General features: G+C 38.6%; 1 long non-coding RNA gene across 1 annotated transcript; it reads right to left on the reverse strand.

The window, feature by feature from the left end:
- Positions 1-264: 264 nt before the first annotated feature.
- Positions 265-22,209, reverse strand: LOC109913325. The gene is made up of 4 exons (XR_007261250.1): positions 22,107-22,209; positions 21,689-21,790; positions 21,413-21,487; positions 265-384 (listed from the first exon to the last, which is right to left on the reverse strand). It is a non-coding gene; the product is annotated as an uncharacterized LOC109913325 (long non-coding RNA).
- Positions 22,210-25,000: the final 2,791 nt, after the last annotated feature.

Raw genomic sequence — 25,000 nt, forward strand, 5'->3', positions numbered from 1 at the left:
CATGATTGTCACTCTAATGTAAACTAATTTATTACTCTACACAGTGAAAATTATTTCTTAATATACTTACTACAATGTCAAAGTGTTCCTAGATAAGCCTAACATAAATACATTATTTCACTGAATTTAATTGGAAGTGTTGATTAACCCTTTTCTGTACAAGTCAGACTCTGTTTCAATCAGTGAGCATGACTGTGCATTTCATTAATACACCCAAGATCCATCAACATTTCTGTGTTGATTTTGCCTGTGAATTCTACATACCAGGAAAGCAGTGAGACTCCTCTGTGGTGATTCCCATTCAAAGCAGCTGTTAATGTAGCGACCAGTATTTACCAGTACCATGATGCAGCGCCTCACACGGTAGTAGTTTTTCTGGAGGAGCTAGGAAAGGTAAGATGAGTGTTAATATTTCTTACCCACTATTTGATACAAAGCAGTGAATAACAACTAAATGAGAATCAAACCTCAGTACGGTTATAAGAAATTTTTTTTCAGTACCTTTAAAAACTATTAAAGGTATAAACATCTACCCAAACGACATCTACCCAAATGACTACCCATCTTGACTACACAAAATCTCCTTTCCACGGAATAAGGTAAATCAGTCAAAACAATTTATACCACAATCTGAATTTTCTTTCCAGGTGGATTGATTGATTGATTGATTGATTGATTTTATTGTCCCGTGTACCGAAATGTGAAAAGCTTTGTTTACGAGCAGTACAGGCAGAACACAGCAAGAAAAGGATGTACAGATCAAAAAGACTTTGAGGCATACAGGTCATATTGCAGGTTACATTATTTGAGACTAGAGTCTATTTAACAGCCCAACAATGGCCAGAAAGAAGCTGTTCCTGAACCTGCTGGTGCATGTGTTCAGGCTTCTGTGTCTTCTGCCTGACGGAAGAGGTTGTAAGAGATCATTACCGGGATGTGATGGGTCTTTGATGATGTTGAGCCATGTAAATAGAGTCCATGGATGGAAGGTTGGCTTCCTTGATGGTCTGGACTGTGCACACCACCTTCTGTAGTTTCTTATGGTCCTCGGCAGAGCAGTTGCCATACCAGGCCATTATGCACCCGGACAGTATGCTTTCAGTGGTGCATCTGTAGAAGTTGGTGAGGGACCTTATGGACATGCCAAATTTCCTAAGCTGCCTGAGGAAGAAGAGGCATTGTTGTGCCTTCTTAACTATCGCATTTACATGGGAAGTCCAGGATAGGTTGTCAGTTATCGTCACTCTGAGGAATTTGATGCTCTTCACTCTCTCAACCTCAGTTCCATTGAGATAGATGGGGCATGTTCTCGTCCCTTCTTTCTGAAGTTGTTGATCAGTTCTTTAGTTTTGCCGACGTTGAGATTGTTTTCATTGCATCACATCACCAAGCCTTCTATCTCCCTTCTGTATTTCGACCTGTCGTTGTTAGATATCCGTCCCACTACAGTGGTGTCATCGGCGAATCTGTAGATGGCATTCATTTGGAATTTGGCAACAAAGTCGTAGGCGTACAAGGAGTACGGTAGGGGGCTGAGGATGCATCCTTGAGGGGGGGGATCCAGTGGTGAGTGTTATTGTGGAGGAGGTGCAGTTACCTATCCTCACTGATTGCAGTGTGTGGGTCAGAAAGCTGAGGATCCAGTTGCAGAAGGCGGAGCCGAGACCAAGGTCACACAGTTTTGATATGAGTCTGGAGGGGATAATGGTGTTGAAGGTGGAGCTGTAGTCAATGAGCAGGAGTCTGACGTAGGTGTCTTCGCTGTCCAGATGTTCCCGGGATGAGTGCAGGGCTAGGGATATGACATCCTCTGTGGACCTGTTATGTCCGTAGGCAAACTGTAGGGGGATCGAGGCAGGTGGGAGACTAGACTTGATGTGGGCCATGACCAGCCTCTCAAAGTTCTTCATGATTATTGAAGTTAGAGCTATTGGGCTGCAGTAATTAAGGCACGCTGCATGTGTTTTCTTGGGTAGGAGGATGATGGCGGTCTTCTTGAAGCAGGTGGGGACTTCAGCTTGTAGGAGGGCGAGATTGAAGATGTCGGTGAATACCTCTGCAACTTGGTCCGCACACGATCTGAGTGCTCGGCCGGGGACACCGTCCGGGCCTGTCGCTTTCCTTGGGTTGACTCGCAGGAAGACTGATCTGACTTCTGAAGTGGTAACAGGTGAGAATTATAACAGTAAAAACACTATGAAGCAAAGTATAGAGGGAGCTACATATTCTGGCAGTGGGGATTACTTAAAGGTCAGGGAAAATGGTGGGAAAAAGTAGTGGAATCCAGTTCACACGGCAGCATAATGATTTGGAGCAGAAGTAGATAATATAGCTCCTCTTGTCTGTTCTACCTTTCAAAATAACCATACCTGACCTTCTACCTTAGTTCAACTTTCCTCTCCACTCTGCAATTTCTTTAATGCCTCCAAAAAAAATCTGTAATTTCTTTTATCTGGTCATGGGATGTAGACATTACTGGCTGGGCCAGCATTTATTGCCCATCCCTAGTTGCTCCTGATAAGTGGTGGTAAGGTGCCACCTTGAACCGTTATCATCCATTTAATATAGGAAAGCCCACAATGCCATTAAAAGAGGGAATTTCAGAAATTAATCTGGAGGGTAAAATTTAAAATTAAGGAGAATCCCACAGCAGTCCAAAATGTTTTACTTAGAGGATTGTGAATCCAAACTCACATTACGTGTCCCACTGATTTCCATCTGGATACTCATATTATTGTTATGATCCAAGCTGATTACTACTGGACAAATCAGTTCCCAAACTGAAATCTGGCTTGATTGATTTTTTATTTTGTTTGGATGAGGTTGTCTTTCACATAAACATAAACACACAATGCTTCAAATTTGGGTTTAACAATAAAACAGAAGTTTATTACGCAAAAGAAATGAAGATAAATAGAATAAACCAAACTATTTATATATAACATGAATTTAAAGATCTTGAAAGTCACAATAAAATGCAATCCATTTAATCAGAAAACCCTCCTTTACAGTCCTCACAGAAAAGAGGATTCTCTTCTATTTCAAGTTTACAAGACTTAATTTAAGAGTGGCTTCAGTGCCCCATCTTGAGAATCTGACAGTTACTGTTTGGAGCCTTTATACAAAAGAGCTTAACTTTTCTCAGCTTCAAATAAACTGTTCACAGTTTTCACAAAACACTTCTCGCCTGGAACTTTAAAACTAAATTCCAACTAAGGTAACTGCATTCTTAACAGTTTTAAACTACCTCCCTTTCTCAGAAGCAACTATTTTACACAGCTGGTTTTAGCCAAGACGTCTGTAAAACTGAATCCCTAAATCTTTATCTTCCAAGATGTGGGTGTTTGTTCTAAGCTCAAAAATAATTGCAGGAAGGAAATGAAGAGGGTGGCGATATTCCTTAAGAGGAACACTGCATTGCTGTAAAGCAAGAGTATCTCAAATGGGTCAAGGGCAAAATTGATTTGGCTAAAGCGGAGGTGCAATGACTTTGATCAGTGTAGTCCACACGCTGCCAATAAGTGGGAAAGATACTGAAGAACAAACTTTGAAGGAAGTTACATGAAAATACAAGAATTGTGAAGTAGTTATTGTAAGGGCATAATTATCTGAATATAGATTGGGAATGGTAGTACTGTAAAAGAGAAGAGAGCGTTTAGAGATTGTAGAGTGTAAGGAACATTTTCTACTGCAGTATGTTTTTAGTTTAATGAGAAAGAAGGCACTGCTAGACTTAGTTCTCAGGAATGGGATGAGTCAAGTGGATCATATCGGGGATAGCAATCTTTGTATCCAGACACGGAATAATTTACTGGAGGAAAGCCAAATTCAGGGCATAAGAATGGATCTAATCCAGGTAAATTAGAAACAAGAATTAACAAGCAGGCCTGTATCAAAAAATGGGCTGCCTTTACAGAAGAGATAGTTAAAGAATAATTAAGGTAAATTCCTACAATGAGGGCTATTTTGGTAGAGTGGTAATATCTCTTCCTCTGGACCACAAGACCCACCTGCACTAGAGGTATGACATAACCTGTCTGAAAATGCTGTTTAAAACTATCTATATTCCTTGAGATGGGGGTGGGGAGAATGAACAAACCTAAATCTCCCTGGATGATAATGGAAGTAGAAATTTAAAATCAAGCAGGAAAACGTGGCTAGGATAAATGTCAGTGGATGATACAATTGAGAACCAGGCTGAACATAGAAATTTCAGACAAGAATTTGAAAAAAAAGTACAAGAAAAAAGAGAATATGAAAAGAGACTGTAAGTTATAATGAAAGGGAATCAAAGTGTCTTCTACAAGCATTTGAATCGTAAAAAGATGAAAAGAAGTGACATGGGACTGCTCAGAGACCATAAAGAGTATTTGGACCAGGAAATAAGGGCACAGCTGAGGTATTAAGTTAATACTGTCATCTGTCTTTACCAAGGAATAAGATATTGTCCATGTCAGGGTGAAAGAGATGTAGTTCAGACACTGGCCAGATTTAAAATTGTTAATGAGAAAAGTTTTAATTAGTAGAGTTATATGTCAATGGTTCATCCTTTCTTAATTGTAGTTAGAGTCTGATGAGCTCACAGAGAAGGCTAAAGAGAGTAATGCTGCATGAACTTCCAAAAGACATTTGATAAAGTGTCACATGATAGGCCTAGGAGCAAAGTTCATGGAAGTTAGAGCTCAAGTGACAGTAGCAACAAGGATACAAAATTGGCTGAGAAACAGGAAACAGAGTAATGGTAACCAGTTGATTTTCAGACTGGAAGAAGTTTTGTCATGCATTCCCCCAGGGATCAGTGCTCTTCCTGATATATTTTGTGATCTCAACTTTGGAGTAGAATTTCAAAAATGCAGGTGATGCAAAACATTGAACCATTCTGAATCATGTAAAGCTTCAAAAGGACATAGGCAGATTGATGGAAAGAGTGGACAAGAGGCAGATGAAATTTAACATGTGTCAAGCAATTCATTTTGGTAGAAAGAACTTGGAGAGAAGATACAATGCAAAATGAAGGTTTCAATTTTAAAAGGGGGGTAGGAGAAAAGAATACAACTGTATATGTGTATAAATCATTGAAAACTGTAGGATAATTTGAGAGAACAGTCATTGAAGCATATGGAATTGTGTGCTTTATCAATAGAGGCATGGAGTACAAAAGTGAAAAAGGTACATTTAACTTCTATAACACAGTTTGGCTTCAAATAGAATACTGGGCCCAGTTCTGGGCAAAACACTTTATGAAGCATGTAATGACTTTAAAGAGGGCGCTGAAAAGTTTATAAAAATAGCCCCTGTAGAAAGTCTGAAGAAGTTGAGACTGTCTTCACTGGGGGCGTGATTTGATCAAGGTATTAAAAACCATTGGCGGTCTGGGCAGAGTGAATAGGGAGAAAGAGTTCCCATTGGTATAAGGACCAAGAACCAGAGGGCACAGATTTAGGAAACTGATAAGTGAAGGAATAATGACATGAGAAAAAAAAAATTTGCAGTGATTGGTTAGGATCTGCAATGTGCTACCTGAGAGTGTGGTGGAAGTAGGGCTAATCGAGGCCATCAAATGAGATTCTGATTATTATCTGAAAGGAAGAAGTTTAAGAGTTGTAAGGAGAAGGCAGAGGAGTATCACTAGGTGAAAAGCTCCTTCATAGGACAGGCACAGACACAGCCAGTTAAATAGTTTCCTTCAGTGCTATAACCACTTGTTGATTCTACAAGGTCATGGTGTTATTAGACAAGAAATATCTAAAAGATAATGTGACACTGCTAGCTAATATTATTCAAAATCTACAATTAGCTTCATCCCTGGAAGCTAAATTTTATGAGGTATAAGAGGCAACTAAATAATGGAAAACTTGATTAAAACATATTGGTACATTTTTTCCTGAAGCCATGTTGGACAATTTTATTTCAAATTTATTTGTGTCTTGATATTTAACATAAATACAACTAATCAAAGTACTATGTTTGAATGTATTTTTAATGCCCTGATTTTATTTTTCTGTGTTGAATGTGCTATAGATATTGCAGTAAAGGTTCTAAGGCATGGTGTCACAGCTGTTGGCAGCCTTCTAATACTAAGAAATAATTTTTATGCGCTCACAGGGGATTTAGTTGCTTAATGGACTCTACATGGACGATGAGGAGAGTATGATATTAAACATCTTGCTGCTTGTTATCATCATCATCTCCAACAGGTTCTGTGGAGCAGGACCAGTGGCTTAGACTTCTCTTGACCCAAGAAATCATTGAGATGAACTTCAGTTTACTTTAATAAAAAAAGTTAAAGGATTCCCAAAGGATTTGATGAGTAAATGTGCTCGGATTCTGGTTCTAGACCTAATTGTTTAATACTACTAAGCGACTATTGGGTAACTTCATTTATACAAAAGTTGCAAAGTTTGTTAATCCAACTGTTGACTGCATGACTGCACCGCAGAACAATGCAACTGGATTTAAGAGTCTAGATGCCAGAAGCCTTGTGGATTTTACCCTTGAGACCTGAGGGTTTGTATCTTGTGGAAAAGATACATCAGAGTAAACATGTGGGTTAAGTTTGGAAGTACATCAAGGTAGTTAATGCAATGTGACTGACGAGCAAGACCTGGAATGAAGTGAGAAGAAAGAACAGCAAAAAGGTACTGCAAGAATATTACTGTCGAGTAGTTGCATGACACATATATGAATATTGTGAACAGAAGTAAACGTTAAGGATATGTAATATCTAAATCCATACTGACACGGAGAAACGTTATCAATAATATGGAAAATAGTTGATGAGATGGCTGCAAGGTTATGCAAATTACATTATTCATGCCATGATACGACAGAAATGCGCTTCAGAAAGTATTTTTCATGGACTAAATCCCTGAGGCAGATTTGACATACAATTGAAGAGCAGAGCCTCAAACAAATCTACTGACTGGCTTTCCTTTCTCTTCCAGCTCTTTCCATTTTACATGCTGTTTCACAATGCTGCTTGATCACTCATTCATATCATCGATAAGCTAGTGATTGCAGATAAAGAAAACAAGAATTTTGTAATGTGCAAATCAGGTTAGCCTTGGATGAAAGTTATATGCCTAAAATGTTAGACAAATGAAATGTACATACTTTCGACATTAACACAAATTGTTAAATATCCAAAAATTTAACCCAATGAAGAACATACATGCAAACATCAATCTGAGGAAAGTTACACTCCTAAGCTAAACTTGCTGATCTCGTGAAGTTTTCCAGTATTTCCACTTTCTACTTCAAATTTTCATCATTTGTATTTTTTTTCATTTTTACTTGTACGAAATTTGTTAACATTGATTGTTTCATGAAAGCACTAATTTTGTTGTCACAAAAAGATGATAGCTGTTTGAAAGGTAAATACAATGGCAGACTCCCTCACTTGTGGATCCCTATGGTATTAAACTTTAGACCAATATTACCTTCATTGTCACTGAAAGTACACCTTGCCAGGTTGACTGCCAATGGAGTTCTTCCTGCTCATACTTGAGTTACACTTTCCCTGCACCACTCAAACTTAATCTAAGCATTGTTCTACTAAATATTCCCATTACCAACTATGCTATTGTAAAGCTACCATCTAGAATAACACTTACATTAAGTATTCTCTTCCTCTTGCACATTTTGGTCCATCTCTCCTCCTCTTCTACTTCGATATATCTCTCCTGTGGCAGTTAATCCACATTTTCTTTCAAAACATTGTACATGCTATTCATTCTATCAATGTCATGACAATATTTTGAAAGATTCTCATGTTAAACTTGCTCCTAGCAGGTCTATTGCTGAGCAAGATACTCCAACCCTTGTATGTTTATCACAAAGACAAAAACCTAAAAGCCTCTTTTTATTTTTGAAAGAGACATGGGCAATCTGGCAACACCATGATTTGTTGCTCATTTCTAATTGCAGTTGAGACAGAGGTGGTGTGTCAGCTTCCTGAACAGCTACAGCCTATCTGATACAGGAAAAGCAACAGTGCTGAAGAGAAGTAAGTTCTAGAATTTTGATCCTCTGAGAGTAAGGCAACAGTGATATAGTTCCAAGTTAGAATGATGAATGGCTTGGAGGAGAACTGGTAAATGGTGGTGTTCCAATGCATCTGCTGCTGTAATACTGAGAGCAAGTTTGGAATGTACTCTTGATGATGCTGCAGTGCATCTTGCATGTAGTACAGACTGCTGCCACTGTGCATCAATAATGGACAAAGTGAATATTTAACTTGGTGGAGAGGACGCCAATCAACGGGGCTGCTTTGTCTTCAATGGTGCTGAGTTTCTTGAGTGTCATTAGAGCTGCCTCCATCCAGACAAGTGAAAAATATTCCATCTCATTTCTGATTTGTCTTGTAGATGGTGGACAGGAGGTGAGTTACTTGCCTCAGATTACAGTACTCTGACCTGCATTTGCTAGTCCACTTCAGTCTCTAGTCATTGATAATCCCAGAATGTTGACAGTGAAGCATTCAGTGATGTTAAGAGACAATGGTTAGACTCTTTCTCATTGGAGATGGTCGATAACTGGCACTTGTGAGGTGTGAATGTCATTTATGACTTACAAGCTCAAATATGGATGTTTTCCAGGTCCTAATGCATTTGAACATGGACTGTTTAAGTATCCGAGATGTCATGAACGGCCTTAAAGATTGCACAAATGCCAAAGAACATCCCCGCTTCTGACGTTATTATGGAAGTAAAGGCATTGATGAAGATGGTTTAGCTAGAGGAACTAGGGCCCTATTGTGGTGCGATGATAGTATCCCTACCCCTGGATCAGGAGGCCAGGGTTCAAGTCCCACGTGCTCCAGAGGTGCGTAATTACATCTCTGAACAGATTGATTAGAAAAATCAGTTAATAAAGGAAAAAAAAATTACCCTGAGGAACTTCTGGGACTGAATCGGTTCACTATAAAGGATGGGGAAGTCCAAAACTAGAGGTTATAGGTTTAAGGTGAGAGGGGAAAGATTAAAAAGCAACCTGAAAGTTAACTTTCTCACGTAGAGCGTGGTATGTGTATGAAACGAGCTGCCAGAGGAAGTGGTGGAGGCGGGTACAATTATGACATTTAAAAGGCATCTGGATGGGTAAATGAATAGGAAGGGTTTTGAGGGATATGGTTCAAATGCTGGCAAATGGGATTAGGTCAGATTGGGATTTCTGGTTGACACAGATGAGTTGGACCAAAGGGTCTGTTTCCATGCTGTATGACTCTATGACTCTTTGATTCTATTTTTCTTTGTTTTACCTATGAATCCTATCAATGCAGAGTTTTTCCTGATGCTCAGTGACTACAGTTTTGCTAAAGTTCCTTGTTGCCATAATCATTAAAATACTGCATTGATGTCATGAGCAGTTATTCTCACCTGACCTCCAGATTTCAGCCTTTTTCTCCAATGCCAATGCTGTAGTGATGTCAGGATTGACTGGCACTGGCAAAACCCAAACTGAACAGCAGTGAACAGGTTATTCCTGTGTCAGTGCCACTTGATAAGCTTGTTGATGACACCTTGCATCACTTCACTGCTGACTGATAGTAATCTGATGGGACAATAATTAGCTGGATTGGATTTGTCCTGCTAGTTTTATGGACAAGATGTAGCTGGTCAATCTTTCTTGTAGCTGGGTGGATGGCAATATCCTAACTACACTGGAATAGCTTGTTTTGGCACATGGCTAATTCCAGAACATAATCTTCAGTATTTATAATGTGATGGTGTGAGAACCTATAGTCTTTGCAGTGTCCAGTGCATCCAGCTATTTCTTGACATGGGGTGAATCAAACTGGCAGAAGACTGCTACCTGTGATGCTGAGGACCTCAGCAGCAGGGCAAGATCGATCGACCACTCAGCACTTTCGGGTAAAGAATGGCTACAATGGTCTTTTTTTGCACTGATATGTTGGTCTCCCTTTTCATTGAAGATTAGTGAAGCTTCCAAATTCTGTTAGTTGTTTAATTGTCCATCACCACTCACGACAGCGTATGGAAGGATTGTAAAACTTTGAGTAGATTGTAAAACTGCTGAGGGATCTGTTAGCTCTGTCCACTTCAAGCTCCTTTCAATCTTTAGCACATAAATAGTCCCGTGTAGCTTCACCAGATTGACACCTCAATTTAGGCCTCTGCTGCTGCTTCTGCCATGCTCTCTTACATTCCTTACTGAATAAGGATTGATCCCCTAGCTTGATGGTAATAGCAAACTGAGGGATATGCCAGGCATTGAGGTTTTAATCATTTTGATGCTGTTGGTGATCTGCCACACCTCATGGATGACCAGTTTTGAGCTGCTATATTTGTTCTCAATTAATCCCTTTAGCATGGTTATACTATCAAACAATGTGATTATGGTCATTTGCACCAGCAGCACAGCTGAGTGCAGTACGAGCATTAGGAGTGCCTGCATGTTAGTTTCACATCAGCCAAATATTTCATGCTGGGACTGCGCCAAGAGCATGGCAAGGGTAAGACTTTTGTTTTATGGCTCTGGGGCTGAGAGCTTTGTAGGTACACACAGAAATTAGACTTCTCTGCTTCATTGCAGCAAGTTCTTACAGTTGTTGTAAAAGATCCTGGGGCAGAGGATGCCTTGCCAGAACACAGCCAAAAGGAATACCTCCCTGTGCCATTTATGTTTTTTTTAAGTATTGGTTGTGATGGAGTCTTATGGCATTTTTTTCGAGTTTGACTTATTGCTCTGTTTTTGTTGGCTTGCTGTTAGCGCCTGCTACCCATGGGTGCATTCTATATCCTGAATAGCAGACACCTGCAAGGCATGATTTCATTTTGAAATAGATTGTTTGCAATCTCATCATTCCATTAAGTACTGGCTAGAGCTCCTGACCCCCAGAGACTCTCAAGCACAAAAAGCACTATGTGCTCTATAACATCACTCATGATCTCCTATGCCTTTGTAGAAAAGCTATTTGCATACTACCTTTATATTCAACAACTCTGATGCTCTCCTGACTGGGTTCTCACCTCCTACCCTCCAATGGCCATTAGTCCTGCCAAAACAGTACTGTAGATAACCTTATTTTGCAACCAACCCGTCTTACTCGTTGCTTTCAGATTCTTTTGCCACACACTAGCTCTAACTTTTTCCAGGCCTACAATCCTACAAAACCTTCATGTTCCTCTTTCTTTGATCTCATGTCCATCCCCAGTCCTTTCCACTGCTCATTGGCAGTTGCGCCTTCAGGCCTGCTCCGCAATTGAAGACCTTCCTTAAAATCTGGCTCTTTGACCAAACCTTAAGTTGCCCCTCTAAATATCTTTCTTGGTTACATTATGTTCAATGGCATTTCCGAATAACTGCATTGATACTTGTCTGATTACATTTCTGGGAAGTGCCTTTTGAATGTTTTTCTACGTTAAAGCTGTTACGCAAAGAAAGAAAATGATTTGAATGTATATAATACTTTTTATGAATTTAGGGCACTCCAAACAACTTAGCAATCATAATTTTATTTTGGAGTGTAGCATTGTGAGAAACACAAAAACCAATGTACTCAAGTTCTCATTAAAAAAAAAAGACACAGTAATTTATTTTAGTGATGCCAGTTGAGGGAGAAAACTGTTCAGAATAATGGGGAGAACAGGCCAACTCTGTTTCAAAGCTTGCCTTAGGATAGCCAGGCTCTGTGTTTTAATATCCTATCACTGGTACCAATGACAGTGCAATACCCCCGCAATACTATAATGAAATGTCAGTGTAGATTATGTACTCAAATCTCTGAAGTAGGACTTAAATCTGGTTGCTGCACAGTGCATTACAATTCTTAGTGTACAACAGAACAAACCGAACAAAAATAGAAGTTGCTGGAAAAGCTCAGCAGGTCTGGCAGTATCTGTGAAGAAAAAAATCAGAGTTAACATTTCGGGTCCGATGACACGTCCTCAGAACTGATAGTAACTGGGAAAATGTCGGTTTATATGCAGAAGATGGAGTGGGGGGAGGGATAAGGAGCAAATGCTAGGTGGAGATAGAGCCCAAAAAAAAGAGAAGGACAGTTGGACAGCCCACGTTGAAAGAGTTCTGCTCTTCTCTCTGATGGGATTTCCGTTCCAATCTTACATTAATTTCATTGTCATGCCTGCTGTTTGCTGTCCAACTGTTCTTCTCTCTCTTTGAGCTCAATCTCCGCCTATCGTTTACTCCTAACCACCTCTCTCCACCCTATCTTCTCCACGTAGACTGACATTTTCTTAGCTACCATCAGTTCTGAGGAAAAATCACCGAACCCGAAACATTAACTCTGATTTTTCTTCACAAACGCTGCCAGGCCTGCTGAGCTTTTCCAGCAACTTCTGCTTTTGTTCCTGATTTGCAGCATCCACTGTTTTGTCAGTTTTTTTTAATGGAACAAGCGGCATGGACTAAATGATCCAATCCTTTTCCTATGGACCACCACATTTCAAGAGGGTATCCAGCATCACTATTTCAGGAGCTATTGAGAATAGGGAATAACTGCTGACCTTGTCCACAGTGGCCGCATGTCACGAAAGAATAAATTAAACACTTCACAACTCTGAGTCGAGGGTGCTGCTATTGAGCCAAGACTGACATCTTGTAATAGACATAAATCGAAATTCCTGCCATTGTTATAAATGTAACCATTTTAAATTATATAAATGTAAGGCTGGTGTTTAACGAAAAAGACACTTTGAAGCTCTGATACCAGTATCTAGGACTGGGAATAAAAGCTTATCCCTAGTGCAACAGTCAGAGTCACTTACTGACAAGCTACTGGCAATAACTGCACATGCATCTCTTCTGGCTAGAAGACCCCAAATGGCACATCTTTAATGATCTTGGTTGTAATATCACTAAATTGCTGTCAGTATAAAGCATTAACTAGAGGTAATTCAGGGCAACGTGGGAGTAATTATGGCATATCACACATTTTCTGATCAGTCCCCACAGCATTCTACATCAATGGCCCTGTACAGCAGAAACCAGTCAGGGGAAATATATTGTAGTCTTTCTATACATTGGAAAAATGAACTTGATACTTGTTTATTGTACCTCACTACTTTATGGATGAAACCTAATTTTACCACATATCGTTGCACAATACAATAAGGAACTAGAATCCAATTAGTGATGAACACAGATTGAATCAGAACAGAAACATCTGGCGACTGCTCAATTTCAAGGAAATAAATTTCTGGCTTTATTTTTAGTGAGGCCTAAAAGGCAGCTAATGTGCCCCTGGCCATTTTATCATTGATCTAATTGTTTCAAATAATTTGTATTTTAAGATTTTAAAACTTGTGTGAATTTCATAACTATTATATCATAAATCATTAATATTGATTTTGAAGGATCAAATACTGGATGACTGCAAAACTACTGAGGAATTTAACATGTACACTACATCAGGTGTATGCCAACAGAAAGCCTAGGTAAATAAAGAGCCACAAGGCCGAGAAGAAATTTTAACTCATCTGACTGAAAGTAGAGAGAAAAAAACACGATTGGATTTTTACTTTATTTCTTCATGATAAAGTCAGTATTTACTGCTCTAGAAATGATGGTGACCTATATTCTTGAACAAATGTAGTCCGTGTATTGAAGATAATCCTACAGTGCCATAAGGAGGAATGTTCCAAGACCCGTTGTGATGATGAAATGGTGATATATGATAATTTACAATAATGTGGCTTGGAGGAGATTTTGCATATTGTGGTGTTCTCACATGCATCCTTCCCTTGTTCTTCAGGGGGCAGTGGTCATGGGTTTGCTGTCAAAGAAACTATGGTGAGTTGGACCAGAGTATTTTGTAGATGCTCCACATAGTAATCATGGTGTGTATCAGCAATAAAGCAAGTTGATTATTTAGGGTGCCAGATAGGGTGCCAATCATGCAGACTGCTTTCTCTTTGATGATGCTGAGGTTCTTCAATGCTTTTGGAGCCACACTCATCCAAGTGACTGTACAGCATTCCATCTCACTTTTGACATGTGCATTTTAGATAGTGGACAGGCTTTGAGAAATGTTATGATGATGACAGTCTGTAGGCTATGCAGAGTTAAGATCAGAATCATAGTCAAGATCCAAATCAAAGTTAACAGTCCTCAAGTGAAACACCTACTACTTCACCAACAGAATGTGTTCTGGAAGAATAATTAAACATCCAGACTGTCTAAATTTGTGAAGTCAGAGACTTGGGTGGAAATGGGATGGTGATAAATGTAATTCTATTATGAATGTACCAATGTTAGCAATAGAACAAAGAGCTTGAGGAAGATCCTATACAAGGTAATTTGTTACGATCTCAGCTGATGTTATTTCTGAGATGTCAGATCCCAGATAGAAACACAACGTGATAGATTATAATTTCACTTGTTTTGGTTTTAATGAAGTTTTGTCTCACTGAAACATAAGCAGTGATGCTGAAGATTTGCTTTAACAGTATAACGGATGTTTATTATAAAAGAAATAATGATAAAATAGAATTATCTACTTATAATACAAACACACAGTAAAAGTATAACCCCATTAATCCCAAAACACTCCTTTATAAATTGATAAGAAACAAAGCAATTTTTGTATTGTACCCAAAACACCATTCCTCATATAGTTTCCAGAAGCACAACATAATTCACCAGAATCCCTCTATTTAACAGCTTGGTAAGTTTAAGTCACTTGCAACTTCACTTTTAGGCTGGAAGTGCGATTGCTTCTTCCTGGAAGCTACAACATCTCTGAGCTTCAATATACTCAGTTTAAATATACACTTCCAGGTTTTTATCCCCAACACTTCTGGTCTGGGATTAATACTTACTTTTCACTGCAAAATAATTCAGTAAATCTATATCATTCCATTTGCAGGGGCTCTGCCTTATGCAGCTACCCTGATCCAAGGTCTTCTCAGGGGCCCAGATACAAAATGTTCTTAACTCTCTTTGAGGCCCCATTATTAACCATACTGAGTCTCAAACAATCTAAAATAAACAAAAGTCATTAGTGTATCAACCCGATCACTCTTTGGCCAGGCTTCAAAAGCAAACTGCCATGGCTATAATACTTAAAAAGGTCACTAACTTCAGACACACAAAAAACCCCACTGGTTACCAACTCAAAAGCCAAACCCAATCTCACCCCAAATATCATGAAAAATTATGCAAGTAAATCACATAGTTCAAATCACAAAGGTCCTGAAATAATTAATGTTGAAGACAACATTAAGCTCCACCCAATCCAATGATGCCATACAGGCCCAGGTGGGGATAAGGTAGAACTCTTTAGATCTGGTGGAATGCAAACCTATAATCACAAGTCTCCCCATTTGTAATGATGTCTAACAAACCACTGTAACTTTTAACTAATTGCTATCTTGCTCTAACTTACATCTTATTTAGGAAAAGAGCCTCCTCTTTTTAAGGCTCACTAATGGTTGTTTCTGTACCGCTGCAAACTAAATAGACCCAGTCAAGGAAAGTGAGTGGTGACAATACTCTTTCACTGACAAATACCACACCTGGTAGCATCCTCAATTATTTGAAGGTTTTCAAACCACAACTTATACCATATGTTTCCCATGGGACGAAGCAAGGAGGCAGGCACCAATTCTTTCGTTAGGAACAGAGAAAATTGAACCTGCAATGATGGCATTTTCTATTTAAGCATTTGTTCAGTAATCCTACTATCTCCTTATGGAGCTAGGTGTTAATTTTGTTTGTTAATGCTCCTATGAAGTGTTTTGAGACACTTTAATACATTAGAGCTCTTATATAAATGAAATTTGTTTTTTGAGAACCACAGTGATATTTTAACTCTCCAATGATAAAAATAGCTTAAAGGTAATACATATAAAAAGTAGGGAATGTCCTTTAGAATGATTCTGTTATGATATCCTCAATCAATTGGCTTATGTACTCTCAAACTGGACATCAGTGGCAACTAGTATGTTAACGAAATAACTATGCAGATTGTGTATATCATGGATTTGCAAAGTACCATTTACTTAAGAAGTCAAGTTCCAATAGAGTAAAAAAGAAAATGAAAAATTTATAGCCCTTCAGTTATTTTTTTCACTTATAAAGTTAGCTCTGAAATCTTTGGCACTGTGAACATTAGAATATTTCAGGGACCAGGCACTGCAGTCTGGAAAATGAAGTTTGTGGGGTCCAAACTAGAGTCCAGGTTGGAGAAGATTCAAACACTGCAGTTTAATTTATTTCTTGTTTACAAAGGGATCTGACAAGATACTTCATTCAATCTTCCAGGAGAGACTCCGAACAACTCCAAATCCAGTTCAATATTGCACAGTTTAATTAGGAAGCCCTAAGTGAGTTCTTGGATGCTGTCAATGGGATGTAAAGTGGGGAACCTTTCCATGAACATGGGAAGTTTAGCAGGATCAGTTAGTTCAGCACATGCTTTGTAAGAAGTTTTGTATCAAACAGTCCAGCACATTCATAAACAGTTGCCTGATATTCCATCATGCACCATCTACTGAGCAACTAGCACTGAACGATATACATTGTCAACTTCATCAAAATATTGGATACTTACACAAAGCACATGAAGCTTCAAATATGAATTAAATTGAAACTTAACTGAATGCATTTTTGTGTCATAAGTGATATCATTGAAAAAATCTGATTCTGGTTCACTGCACATGCTTGTGTGGTCATAAAGTCAGAACAGAGCAGCAAATTTCCATGAGCTAGTAAACTGGATTATGAAATGTACTCGATTTTATATATTCTGCTTGTACTACTTTCAAATTTCAATAAAATGTGGTGCAAGCTATTTTGGCCTATTGATTTCCACCCATGTTGTTTGTCAGCGTTCAGGATGTTTACATTCCTATGGAGTGAACTTACTCTTAATTAAGTAAATAAAGTCAGTCTCATGCTATTAACTTTATCTGTCAAATTACATAGAAAAAGAGCCAAAAAATGTCAAAATTCTTTTAGCATTAATTAATTACTAAGTGTGTTCCCAATACAATGGGTTTTGGTTAATGTGTCATAATTTGCTGTCAAAATAGTGGTGAGGCTAATGGAGTTCACCATTATTCATGAACAAATGGTATTGCAATCGCAGGTGTGCTGTATTCTACGCAGTTAAAGTTAAATATCCAAGTGTTGCTGTTCAAATTGTATTGCTGTGCCACATTAACTTGGCAAAAAAGCATCTTATTGTACTGACCCACCACTGAAATGTACTAAACAGACTGTTAATTATAGAATAATATACACAAATCCTGCACAATTGGATAGAAATCATGGTCAAATATGTTCACATCTCCATGGCTACCTTCCTAAAATAATATCATTGCTACATGACCCATGGGCTTCAATCACCTAAGGTCAGAAGTAGGAAGAAAGAATTTGCCTAAGCAGAGCTAATACTGAGTGATGGAGGTAGGAAGGAAGGTGTCAGCCTGACCTGTGCTGGACAGGGATATATCTAATTCATCCAGAGAAGTTCAATGTCAGGAGAGGATATTAAGTCCCAAGGCTCGAGAATAACTGTGGGAAGCACAAGGTTGATACAATGAGTGCTGAAGAAGATGGGTGGCAGTTTGAGGGTCACAATGTGGGAGATGGGACAGTCATTTAGTAAATATCAAAGAGGCAATGTTAGAGGTGGCTGGTGATGTACAGGGCTGGATAGGCTTGTATTCAGTGGAGTGCAGGAGGTTGAGGAGTGACCTTATAGAGGTTTATAAAATCATGAGGGGCATAATAGGAAACCCTGTGGCCATATGAATTGTGAAGATATCCAATGCTAGTAGCATTGGAACTCATCATGACATTGTTTTGCCATGCTTTGCCACTTAGCTCCACTGGGTTATATGTGGAATATCAGTTGACTACTTACAAATGTATCAGCAAGGTCACCAATGGCTTGGACAGAACAGTAAGTGAATTTATAAGATTCATAACAAACCCAGAGAGCAATGTTGCCAGAGTTGTAGGATTTGCTCCCATCATTGGAATGGCACAAGGGGCACACGTGTGGTGCTGGGAATTCCCTGGAATCAGCCAGCAGCATTCGCAAACAGAAAAGTGGTTCCATTTTGCTGAGTATATGCCTAATCGATGATCACCAGAAACAAATCTTTCAGGTGTGTGCATGTTACCCTAAATCAAATAGGATATCAAGAAGCTGCACATTTTTAACAGCTTTTAGTAACTTTGTTTCCCACTTCAAGAACATGTGTGCCAGAACTTTTCCTGCAGCTTCTCCTGCTTTACTCCTTTGTTCAGAATTCATTCATGGGATGTAGGCATCGCTGGCTGGGCTAATATTTATTGCCTATCCCTTGTTCATGTTGATGGTTAATGCTGGAGTAAGGGAGGGGAACAGAAAGTGGATAGTGGGCTCCCTCTCTCACACTGCCTCCCTCTCAGCATAATGAATCAAATGATTGGATGTCAATTAGCCACTATCAGGATAGCGGTTAATTTGTCGTACATGAGGTACTCCATGCCTAATCATTGTCTGGCTTGGCAGGTCTGAGTGAGAGGGTTAGGATATGAACGGGAAGTGGGGTATAGTCGACAGTGAAGAAGGTTATCTAAGATTACAAAGGGATCTTGATCAATTGGGCCAATGGGCTGAGGAGTGGCAGATGGAGTTTCATTTGGATAAATGTAAAGTATTGCATTTTAGTAAAAACAAACAAGGGCAGGAGTTATACAGTTAATGGGAAGGCACTGGGTGGTGTTGTCAAACTGGGTTCAGGTACGTAGTCCTTTGAAATTTGCATCACAGGTAGATAGGGTGGTTAAGAAGGTGTTCAGTATGCTTGCTTTCATTGCTCAGACCATTGAGTATAGGAATTGGACATCATGTTGAGGTTGTACAGGAAATTGGTGAGGTCACTTTTGGAGTATTGTGTACTGTTCTGGTCACCCTGCTATGGGACAGAATTATTATTTTGGAGATGGCTCGAAAAAGACTTAGCAGGATGTTGCCGGGACTGGAGGTTTTGAGTTATAAAGATAGGCTGAATAGGCTCGGACTTCACTGGAGTGCTGGAGGTTGATGGGTGACTTTATAGAGGTTTATAAAATCATGAGGGACATAGACAAGATGAATAGCAAAGGTCATTTCCCTAGGGTGGGGGAGGTCAAAACCAGGGTCATATTTTTAAGGTGAGAGGAGAAAGATTTTAAAGGAACCTGAGGGGCAATTTTTTTCACACAGGAGGTGGTTCAGATGTGGAATGAACTGCCAGAAGAAGTGGTAGATGCATTCAATTAGAAAATTTAAAAGACATTTAGACATGTATATGAATAGGAAAGGTTTGAGGGATAGGGGTCAAACGCAGGCAAGTGGGACAAATTTAGTTTGGGAAACTTGGTCAGCATAGACAAGTTGGACTGAAGGATCTGTTTCCATACTGTGTGACCGTATCAATCTAAGCCCCTGTTGTCTCATTCAACTTATTTCTTGTAGCAGTCTGAAAACAGTGGAAAAATAGAGTAAAAGAAAACCAATACTGCCATATTTACCTGCAAAGTCTGCTACTACATGAAGCCATCATCCCATTTGAAGGCCTTTTCACCTCACACAGTGTAAATCACTCCCTAACCTTTTTCCGGTTCGACAACTGAAAAATTGATTGGGCAATGAAAAATTGTATTCAATTCAATTGTTAACAGGCTCAATGGTTTGTTATTTGTTATTTCAAATTGGTTGGTAGGCTTTCAATTTCCAGACTTGCGCAATGACGTTACATTGCTACCCCGATATTTAGTATGAACCTGATGAGAGTGGCCTGCATGACTTTCAGCCATAAAATCAGCCCATGAAGTTATTACGTTGTATGGCACAGAGGTGGCCTGTCGAACTATCAAGACTGCACTGACTCATTTGTAGAGCAAACCAGTTTCTTCCACTTCCACCACCAGTACACTCTCTTGCTCTTTCCTGATTACAATTCAGATAAGTTTTTAGTTTGCTTGTACAGATTGCTCTGTATGCACTTAAATGTCAATCAGAATTTTAAAAAGCTTTTTAGAAAATTAGCATTATTGGGCTCAAATACAATGTTGAGTGAGGTCTTTAAAACCTTTGAGTAGAATTGTTCAGTGACTTAGAAATAAAGGTAGTACAGAGGAGAAAGGCAATGGACCGTTGCCTAGCAAAAAGGTGTCCAATGACACAGTGAGATAGAGACAAAAACAAGTTATTTTAGAAAGAGAGAACCATTCAGATTGTCAGTGAGTGTGCATTTTCTTTCAGAAAGTGAAACAATTTGTTAAGAGAGAAAAGACCTATAATATCAGCAGTGAAGTTTAGCAGTTTCCAAAATAGGGCAGAAGAAAAGAAGACCTGAATGGTGTAATGGCAGTCAGTGAATAACTCCAGAAACGTAAGGCTGTGGGAGGCAAGTTTAAGGAACCCATGTTAAGAAATAAGTGAGCTGTGCTAATAGTTTGTTTATGGGTCTCAGGAAGAGACAATAACTAAATAAAAATAAAAGCAGAAATGTTGAAACCAAGTACAGCCATGCTCACTAAACAAGAAACTGTGAAGTGGAAAGAGGACCCTTCACGGAGATTTGTGTATCCGTAAAATTACTTTTCTTGAGTAAAAGGGTTGAATTGTTTTGTCCGATGTTTGTATCAAGACTACTTTAACTAATTGTATAAAGTGTAAAATAGTTAGCATTTGTTTTTGTTTTTAATGTGTCATAGATCATTATGTTCTTGTGTCAAAAATACACTAACAGACAAATAAGTTCAGTAACTGAATACCACAGTACACAATTTGTAGAAAAATAAAACTTTTGATCCAGTAATCCAGGTTTCACACTGAGATCTGACTTGTCCAGTATTACCATTAACTGGGATCATTACATAAGCAATAAAAACTTAACCAGTGACATGCACATCCCATGAATGAATAAAATAAAATGGAAACACAAAAGCTAATACTATACTTTTAGCTCTTTCACACTTTAAGTGCGTTTGCCATTGAATGCTGCCAAAACGCAAGTGGAAAATATGACATAACGACTGAAAATTTCAATTGTCTGTCACCACACCAGTCTGAAATCCATGTGACAACATAATTATAAATTTATTTTTCTTCTGCATAATGGCCAAGCTAAATAGTTAGGAACTTCTTCCAGTATATTAATAGACTTGTGGTAAATTGTGCAAATGTCAATGTCAAATCTTTAATTAAAGGCATTTAATACTGCATATGTTTGTATTGATTTGCTTAACTAAATGAGTACAAGCCATGGACAAATAGTTATATAATCCATTCTACTTCTCCACTAATCAGGTACTACTAACATGAATGTTAAAAGCTCACAGGAACAATTCAATTTGCAAATTAATAATTGAGATTGCTCTTGGTACATGTCTTTTAAGATTGCTGTGAAAAATCAGAGAATAATTTTATTGTACTCAAAAATTGTACCTCTTTTGAGATTTTCTGTTCATCTTCAATGTATTTCCCTTCTTTGGGAGTGATTGTTCTGATGCTTGCTCTTATCTGCACAGTATCACATAAAACAAAGAATGTTTCATTCACAGTGTAAAATATTTCCCATGGTAATCTCATGACATAACAATTGCAGCACTCTACACAAAAATTGAGTGTAACATAGAAAATTCTCATACAGAATTACTAAAGAGATTCATTCGACTAAAAAGAACATCTTAGGCAGTAGGAAAAGCTGAAGTTAAGACTTACAACATTAAAAATCACATCCATTTCAAGATAGATGACCCCCTTTGTTGCCCCTGTCAGATTCTTGTTTTTCAAAACGTAGGCTTTCTGTTCACCATTTTGAATCTGTGGGAAAAGGACATGACAGCCGTCTGTCTCTCAGTCTCTGCTGAATACACTCCCCCAGCGACCTTTGACCCCCAGCTGCTGAAACTGACAGAGAACCCAAAACAACTGTGGCAACTCTGACAAGTACCTGTTCATTACCAGCACCAAGTCTGTCAAAAAAATTAACTATCATGGGATTCAACGTGGTTGTGGATTAGGTATGCTAGAATTTTAGTGTTATTACTACAAATCTTGCTTGAGAAATGACAGACATATAGTGTGGAATTTTATTAAGTAAGAAAAACGAACAATACGTCAGACAGATAAAACTTACATTTAGCAAAGGTATGGCAACTTTGCCCAGGAAATCTGCACTTCGATCCCGGTCCTCATCGTAAACTGTCACTTCCAGAACTGAATGAATGTCTTTAATGTTGCTAAATCGGGGGAAGAGGAAGGGCAGGAAATAGAGAAGTGCAAATATATAAGAAATGAGTAATAAATTTTCATGAAAAGATTTATAAGCAGACAGAAAAGGTACAAAGAACAACATGTGAAAAGGTTTACGTAGAAAACATAGAAAGGAACAAACTAATATATACAAAACCTCAAATATATAATGAAGTGTTAGCAATAAGCAGAAAAAATCACAAATGTTAAGGAAAAGATATTCACATTACAATTGAGAAACATAATATAGCAGATTGCAATTAAATGGTGTTTATAATCTAGAACTGTTCTCACGTGCTGGGGTGACAAAGGGCAGTGGCATTGTGAAAAAAAGATAAAAGGAATACACACTGAGCCATTGGATGATGATTGATGTAGGTGCCAGAAAACATTGATTGAAAGATTGGGTTTGTTCAAAAATTCAACTGGTTTCCAATCTGAGCAAATGAAACGATGAGGATATGACAGGCAGGTTAGTTGCAGTAGATTAGGAAAATAAGTTAAAAGATTCAATATTAGACAGGAAATGGCTAGTACTTAAAGAACTACTAAAAGATCAACAACAAATTCATTTAAGTTAAAAAAAATACCCAAAGGGGAAAGTAAATTTACCACAGTTAACAAAATAAGTTAAAGATTTCATTAGATTAAAGGAAGTAGCTATAAGAGTGCCATAAATAAAGGCAAGCCTGGGGTTTGGGAGCAATTAACAACTCAGCAAAGGAGACATCGAAACATAGAAAATGGAACCAGACATAGACCATTTGGCTCTTCAAGCCTGCTCTGTCATTCATGATAATCAGGGCTAATCATCCAACTTAATAGGCTGCTCCTGCTTTCCATCCATACTTTTTAATCCCTTTAGCCCCAAGTGCTATATCCAACTCCTTTGCGTAATCATACAAATCTGTGGTAGTGAATTCTACAGGCAAGAACAGGAATTCCACAGGCAAGGAAGAGCAAGAAATTGACAAGGAAAGGGAAAAGAGAATATGAATGCAAGATAGTGAGAAACATAAAGGAGGACAATGAAGGCTTCTATCAATAAATGAAAGGAAAAAGATTAGCAAAGATAAATGGAGGTGAGGACAGGATAAAAGAGAAATGTCAGAGAAACTAAAGAGTTATTTCTTATCTGTCTTTGGAAGAAGATACAGAAAATCTCCCAGAAATACTAAGTGACCAAAAGACTTGAGTAACTGAGGTGTTGACAAAAACGTGGCACTTGAAAAATAAGCTGGATTGATAAAATTCCTGGACCAGGTGAGCTTCATGCCAGAGAGTTCAAAAGAATAGTGTTTGCATTGGTGGTTACCTTTTATAATTCAATAGACTCTGGAAAGATTCCTGATGATTGAGAAATGGAAAATGTAGTCCTACTATTTAAGAAGAGAAGAGGCCGAGCGGGAAAATAGAGAACTACAGACCTGTTAGGTTTACGTCCATAGCAGGGAAAATGCTAGAATGTCTTATGAAGTATGTGTTAACACGATATTTGAAAAAAGAGTGTCAAATTTGGTCAGAGTCAATATGGATATATGAAAATAAAATATGTTTAAAAACTTGTTGGGAGTTTTTGAGCATGTCACTTGTAGCATTGGAGAGCCAGTGGATGTGATTTATTTGGATTTTCAGAAGGCTTTTAATAAGGTCCCACAAAGGAGTTTAGTAAATAAAACCAGAGCTGATGAGATTGAGGGAAATATATGAGTATGGATTGAGAATTGGTTAATAGACAGAAAGTAGAGAGTAGGAATAAACAGATCATTCTAAGGATAGCAGGCTGTTACTAATGGGGTACCACAAATGTCAGTGCTAGATCCACAGCTATTTACAATGCATATAGATGATTTGGATATGGAGTTGAATTGTAATATTTCCAAATTTGTTGTTGCTATTGAAGGTCATACAGATGCCGCCACCTTCTCTAGCGTAGACTGCTGGTACATTCAAACACGCTGACAAGACATACAAGGCAGCTCTAATAGTCAAATTGTCACCTCTAATAAAGGCAAAATTCTGTGAATGCTGAAATCTAAAATAAACAGAGAACACTAGAGAAACTCAGCAGGTCTGGCAGCTATGGTGGAGAAAGAAACAGAATTAATGTTTTGAATCTGGTATGACTCTTAGCTGACAAGGATAGTCAGGCAATCACAGGCTGGCAGCTCTTCAGGCCTACAAGTGCCACCAGGGGCTATGGTCACAGCTGGCACTTCAGGAGGCAGGGACAAAGATTAGCAATGGAGGCCCAAGGGAGAGGTAAGATGGAGAAAGGGAGTCTCTGATGAGGTACGGTGAGTGTAATGCAATCTTTGGAAATCCCTGTCCCAGAGGCTTTGGACGCCCAGTCTGTGAATATGTTTACTCAACCTGCAGGCAGGTTGACATGGGCCTAACCCCTTACTGCAGGAACAACAACAGTGAAAAAAAGAGGTCCTTACATATTCATGACTTTAAAAGTTTCACCTGGCACTCTCTCCTCAAATGTGCCCACCCTGTTGTAACCTGGTGACATCGGGAAGCCATGTCTTCTTGCCTGATTAAATGCTGCACTACTTCCCAACCTTAATATAGAGCTGACATTTCACATTGACAGTCTTTTTTTTAATGACCATTTCAAAATCTTGAATTTTATTTTCCATGACTTATTAGTCGATATTCTGACGAGTGGTTAGAAAATGCAACTGCTTTACTATTCAATATGTCCTGTCTCCATTCCTGTTAGACATTCTGTTCCACACCCATGCCCTACCAACCTTAAGAACATAGGAGCAG

The sequence above is a fragment of the Rhincodon typus genome, chromosome 3 (genome assembly GCF_021869965.1).
Source record: "Rhincodon typus isolate 14 chromosome 3, sRhiTyp1.1, whole genome shotgun sequence".
Classification (NCBI taxonomy): domain Eukaryota; kingdom Metazoa; phylum Chordata; class Chondrichthyes; order Orectolobiformes; family Rhincodontidae; genus Rhincodon; species Rhincodon typus.